The sequence below is a fragment of the Impatiens glandulifera genome, chromosome 4 (assembly GCF_907164915.1).
Source record: "Impatiens glandulifera chromosome 4, dImpGla2.1, whole genome shotgun sequence".
NCBI classification, from domain to species: Eukaryota; Viridiplantae; Streptophyta; class Magnoliopsida; order Ericales; family Balsaminaceae; genus Impatiens; species Impatiens glandulifera.
Genome location: NC_061865.1, coordinates 53,681,888 through 53,688,941, shown reverse-complemented (window position 1 = coordinate 53,688,941; position 7,054 = coordinate 53,681,888). Strand labels below are relative to the sequence as shown.

At 25.2% G+C, this 7,054-nt stretch overlaps 1 non-coding gene and 1 pseudogene across 1 annotated transcript; both read left to right on the top strand.

Moving 5' to 3' along the window:
• The first annotated feature begins 1,974 nt into the window (after positions 1 to 1,974).
• LOC124935665 lies at positions 1,975 to 3,968 on the top strand (annotated as a pseudogene).
• A 1,672-nt stretch (positions 3,969 to 5,640) lies between these two features.
• TRNAH-GUG lies at positions 5,641 to 5,712 on the top strand. Its single transcript has one exon. It is a non-coding gene; the product is annotated as a tRNA-His (tRNA).
• The last annotated feature ends 1,342 nt before the right edge of the window (positions 5,713 to 7,054 follow it).

The window sequence follows — 7,054 nt, the reverse complement described above, 5'->3', positions numbered from 1 at the left end:
AATATTATTTATTTTAAAAATATTAAAAAGAAATCTTAATTCGGATATAAAACAAACAAGGTGTTGTTGAATCCATCGTGTATTCCGACTGGATTCGTCAATAATTGAGTTAAAAATAATACTATATTATAAAAAGAATAATTAGATTTATGACTTGTTTGACATATCAAAACATTCATTACAATAATTTTTATTATTTTTTAATATTGTAAATGATTAAATAATGAAATTTTTTAAACAATTTGATTTAAATTATTCAATCTTTTATTTTTATAAAAAATTACATTTTAAAATAATATAATACAACAAAAAATAATCATGTACCAAACAGGTCATGACTAATTATTTAATTAAAACCATATCTATTTTGCATGTTGAAACCTAGTCATAGTCTAGTCATCATTTGAAAATTTGAATAGTGGTTTTTTCGTCTTTTCATTTTTTTGTTGACAACTTCTAGGAAATATCCTAACATTATTGCATTTTCTAGTATTCCATTCAATATAATATTCTCAATTATTAGACAATTCCATATTATTTAAATATAATATATATGGAAGTGAATCACACGTTTAATGAAGATCTTGACTCAAAATTGATTGTTTTAATATAATGTTTTGGAATTTGTCTTATTTGTTGTTTTATAAAATATTTTATGTAGATGATCAATTATTGTTTATTTTTAAATCTTTATATTTATTAAAAAAAAATTAAATTTGATAGTATTTTAATTAATTATTTAAAAATATAAAAATTCTTAATCTAATTATGAGTTATGTAGATTAAATTAAATAACTGAAATAGTTAAATCCTTCTCTCTCTATATATAATATGACTATTTAATACAATTAATTTTATAAATAAATATTTAAATAAAAATAAAAATAATTAATACAAAATAATATATCTAAAATCTAAAAAATATAATATAATATATACATTAAATAATATAAAAAAATAAAATAAAATATCTATAGAATATATTCAACAAAATAAATAAAATTTGTTCAATAAACCAAACGTAATAAAAACAAAATCTACAAAATCTTCTAAGTTAAAATATACCTTAATATTTTAGTAATATTAAGGTACATTATTTAAAATTTAAGTATAAAAAATTCATATATTTATTCTATCTTAATTTCAGTATAATTTAATTTTGGTATACCTTAATTTCGGTTTTGATACCTAAAAATATATTAACTTAAACAATTATTTTTTTAATAGGATTACTTTGTAAAATTACACAAAATTAAAATTAAAATATATTTATTAAATAAAATATTATTTTTAAAATCTAATCTTCTTATAAACTAAAAATATTAATAATTAAATTTTATTATAAAAATTAAAATTAACAAAAATAAACATATACATTAATCTTCAAGTTACACTATAGAGAAAATAAGAATAATACTTTCATTGATTACCTAAAAAAAATAATCAAATACTATATAATAAAATAAAATTAGTTTTATATATCTTAAAAAGAATAATTATAAATTTTATAAATAATATTACAGTTTAATTATATTTTGATTTGATTTAAAAAAAATTATATTTTATAATTAAAATAATATCAAATTTATTTATTTTTTAAAAAATATTATATAATATATTTTTTAATTTATAAATATGATTTCAGTATATTTTATTTTATTCAAATAATACCCTTTTATTATTGTTGTTAAACAATATATTTTCAAAATAATTCAGAATCAAACAAAACCTTGTTTTTCTTAAAATATTTAGAATTAATTTACTTTTTTTGGTATTCAATTTACTAGGTTATAACTAATTTTGATTTTTTTGGATCATCAATTTTTCATTCATTAAAATAGGGTTTTGACTATTAAAAGATTGAAAAAAAACTCTATAATTAAGGCATAATTATCTCCCAACAGATTTCCTACTATAAATACTCTCGATTCCCCATACCGCCGTTCACAATCAAACCATTCGATTCTTACCCTACCTTAAGCAATAGTCAAAACCCATCTTTTATAAGGAGAATTGAATCCTCTACCATTCTCATATCTCTGAAATTCATCATCTTTCGTGGGTATTTTTCCAAATCTTCTGATCAATCGAATACATCTTAATAACCCAGTAAGTTCATATCCCTTTCTCTGTATTTTGATTCGTAAAAGTTATATTTTGTTCTTCATTGTTGATGATATGAATGAATGCATTTGATTAATACCCTTTTCAATGTATTTTGATTTGAGTTGATCTTTGTTTAGAATGGGTTTTAATATCTTCATCATCATCCAATCTGGTTTCTTTTTCTTGTTTTCAGATAGGCTGAATGTTCTAATGGAATCTAAAGGTGGTAAATCGAAGTCTAGTAGTAGTAGTAGTAAATCGTTATTTTACGAAGCTCCTCTTGGATATAGCATTGAAGACGTTCGACCCAACGGTGGAATCAAGAAATTCAGATCTGCTGCTTACTCCAACGTGAGTTTCTTTATAACTTGATCAATTTTGAATGAGTTTCTTTATTGATATATGTGTTTTGCTTTGATAATTCTGCAGTGCGCTCGCAAGCCATCCTAATATTCCTTGAATTCCCATTGTCATAAACCACGAACCTCACCCGTGGTGTTTCCTAGTCATTATTGCTTTCTTAGTTGATAGATTTACTCCTTTCCTTCTTCTTCTTCTACCTCTTTGTTTGAAATGGCAATCTCTGCAATTGGATTCGAGGGTTACGAAAAAAGACTTGAAATTTCATTTGCTGTCCCAAGTTTCTACGCTGATCCTAATGGGCAAGGTCTTAGGTCTCTAACTCGATCACAGTTGGATGAAATTCTTGGTCCAGCTGAATGCACTATTGTTTCTTCCTTATCAAATGCCCATGTTGATTCCTATGTGCTGTCTGAATCAAGCCTTTTCATCTTTGCATACAAACTAGTGATAAAAACATGTGGAACTACTAAGCTGCTTTTATCGATCCCACCCATCTTGAATTTGGCCAATTCCATTTCGCTTAAAGTTGAATCTGTGAGATACACTCGTGGAAGTTTCATTTTCCCTTCAGCTCAGGTCTACCCACATCGTAACTTCTCTGAAGAAATTGATGTTCTCAATAGCTACTTTGGAAAACTTGGTTTTGGTAGCAATGCTTACATAATGGGAGACTCTGATAAGCCACAGAAATGGCATGTGTACTCAGCCTCATCAGCTTTACCCGCCTTAACCAACCCAATCTACACAATGGAGATGTGCATGACCGGTTTGGATAAAGAGAAAGCATCTGTGTTCTACAAAAACCAATCTGGTTCTGCTGATATCATGACTAAAAACTCTGGAATAAGAAACATCCTACCGAATTCTGAAATATGCGATTTTGACTTTGACCCATGTGGGTATTCAATGAACTCTATTGAAGGAGATGCAATCTCGACTATTCATGTTACTCCAGAAGATGGTTTTAGTTATGCAAGCTTTGAAATGGTCGGGTATGACCCGAAAGTTGTGAGTATGGAGAGTGTGGTTGAGAGGGTTTTGTCTTGTTTTAGGCCGAAGGAGTTCTCTGTATCGGTTCATGCTGATGTTGGTGAGGAAATGCTGGAGAAGACTTGTTCTATGGATATTAAAGGTTATAGCATTGAAGAGAAGAGCAATAATAACGAGCTTGGTATTGTTTACCATAAATTTGCTAAATCTACTGGATCTGAATCTCCTAAGTCTGTTCTGAAATGTTGGTTGAAGGAGAAATAAAAAAGAAGAAGATGAAGAAGAGGAGTTAATCTTTAGGTTTAATTTCATTTCATTGTTATTGTTTTCGTTTTCAATAAAGCAAACCAGTAAGGTTTTGCAAGTTGTTTCTTTTAACTATTTATTTGCTGTATTGAATGGAGTCTTAAGAGTTGGAGATTGAGAGAATCATCAAGAATTTGATTGTTTCTCTTGATTCCAGTTTGAAGTATGAATTTCAAGAGATTATTGTTTTTCTAGTTTTAATTCTCTTCTATGTTATTTGTTTTTCAATAGTTGTTATTTGTTTTGAAATAAATGAAATTTCATATTATACAATTGCAGTTTACAATGTTTTTTTTATGTGAGTTTATTATACATGTATAAAAGAACAATTGATTGCCATCACAAAACTATAAATTCTATGTTATCTTAGAATGATATCAAAAACTTACTTAATATTTTTGTGTAAATTAGAATTTATTCTTATATGAAAATCACTTGAAGTTTTCTATTAGATTATAACTGAAAACTTAGAATATTTTTTCAATATTTCCATCATTCACATTCATTGATATTACAAAATCATTCACATTCATTGATATTACAAAATTATAAATTCTTTGACATGTTAAGTTAGAATGATGTAAAAAACTTACCTAAAAATTTAAGTTTTTTTTTTTGAAATTAGAGTTTATTCTTTGATAGTATTAAGAAGAGAGAAAATTCGTACCACAATATATCGAAAATATCGATTTTTTGATATACCAAAAAAAATATAAGGCATGATACTAATACCAAAATTAAAGATACACCATCGAATTTTCAAAATTTTAATATATTGAGATATATTGAAATACCAAAATAATATTTATAGATTATATATATATAATACTCATAAGGAAACAAATATATTTGATATTAATTTAAGTATAGAAACATTATTTTTTTAAATCAAATCAAAATATAATTAGAATATGTAATCACTTTCTATTTTAGAATATATATAAAACTAATTTTATCACACGTGATTGATTTGTTTTTTTTAAATCGACTTAATAGAGTATAATATGTTACCAAGTTCATCTGAAATAGAAAATATTTTCTTACATTCACTTTAGTTTTATACTTGTGCTTATTCATGTTAATTCCAATTTTTGTAACTAAATTTAATTATTAACATTTGCTTTTTACTAAGATGGTTTGAATTTTAAAAAAATATATTTTATAATAAATATCTTTAATTTTATTTTTTTAACATTTATGTAGTAATTATGTAAGGTAAGATAAATGTATGAATTTTTTATACCGAAACTTTTGGTAAAATATAAAGTATGAATAAAAAATTAAGGTATATCGTATAGACCCACCCCTAGATAGTACCGACTCTTCTCAGTTAATTTGAAATGTTTGTTTTGTGATGTGAAACTATTTTTACTTGAACTACCTTATTAAATTATTTACTGAAAATTCGGAATAATTCTTCAATATCTCAAAAATCCAACTTCAACCTCAAAAACAATTAAGAATAACTCTTCAATATCTCAATAATCCAGGTTCAAGCTCGAAAACAAATTTTGAATAACTCTTAATTCAAGTTTGAAAAAGTTCAATGTTTCATTCTATCACAACCTTCTTGCAATGTGAATGGTTTAACAAAAGTCTACTAAGAAATATTTTGATATCACATGCAACCTTCTTCCAAGTTCTTTTTGACTATAACCAAAGTGAGAGACAAGAAAAATCTTGATATAGTGTTATTAGTATACATGACCAAACTTTCAACGTTCAACTAGATATTTGTTGATTATAATTAATAGAACCCAAAAAAATAAATAAAATGTTGATACATAATGACATAAGACAATAATTTTTTTTTCCTCTATATATGTGATTTTATTTATAAAAGATTTTAATTTATTAGTCAAATTTGACACAAAAGTGGCTGTAGTTTAGTGGTAAGAATTCCACGTTGTGGCCGTGGAGACCTGGGCTCGAATCCCAGCAGCCACACTACTTATTTTTTAAGAATTTTAAAACTTTGCAAATTAAAATGTGAATACCAGCCTAACATATTCTAAACTTTTCAATTAAACTAATATTAGTGGGATAACTTTTCTTAATTAAAAAAATAAACAATTAATAACTTTGTTTTTTGGGTACAGTTTTCAATTATCTTTAATTTGTATTGGATTTGAGTTTTCATTACCTTTTCCTTTAACATTAAAACAGTCATTTAAAGGGCTATTAGGAAAAGTTGTATGGTAAAAGAGAGACAATATTTATCATTTATTGATCCTTACTAGCAAGAGACTTGTACTAAAATTTAATCATTTTAAGATTTTAAATTTCATTAATTAATTCACATTCATTTTTCTTTTTAAGATGTGAAAATCACAATATATAAATTTATTTTAAAAGGAATAAGTGATATTGAATTATGAAAAATGGATTATTGTTAGATATCTTTTAATTGAAACATATGATTGAAATTTCAATTCAATCTAAGATATTTAAGGGTCTCAAAGTCTACAATTCCAAGTCGAACTAGCTCACTAATATTCAAAGAAATAAAGGAAAAAAAAAATGTAACTTTAATAACAATATAAATAAATAAAAAGTAATAAAGCCATTTCAATAATTGATGAGAATTTAGGGCTATTTATATGAGAGATGAGATAGCCATTCATACTAACTTTATTAGGTAATAAATGAGAATTCTTTTAGCATGAATTGATGGCATATTCTATTGCTAGACATAAGGGGTAGAACTTTGGAGAAAATAGAATATGAGGAGCCCCTAAGCTTTAAAGAGAGGCCCACTAAATTGATGAATATATTCTGTCATTTTCTTTTAGGGTTTGTATTAAGAACACAAAATATATTTCTAGGCAGCTAATCTCAATTATTTACCTAACGATATATTTCTTTGTCTCGCCAAACACAAATTCAATAGTATACAGTCTTCGGTCGATTAATATAGCTTTCGATTCATTTTGTTTTTATAACAAAATTTTTACAATTAAACTATTTGAAGTTGTTGAGGTATACAACTTGTTAATGTGCAAAAATCGATCATATTCTTTACGCCTTTCATCAAATATTCTTTTCCACTATTAAAGATGCCAATGACCATTAATATACAAAGTTATAAAATAATAATAATAGAAGTCAAATACTGACTTTTTAAAATTCTTTTCTTTCAAATAAGATTATAAGAAAGAAAAAAAATAGTTTATGGGTATTTATTTATAGTTATTAATGAATTAATGTGATTTTGAGATGCTCTATTGGCATCTTCTATTTTTGTAGACATACCCCTTCATTTGGTGCAAGTTGACACCTTTTTTCTTCT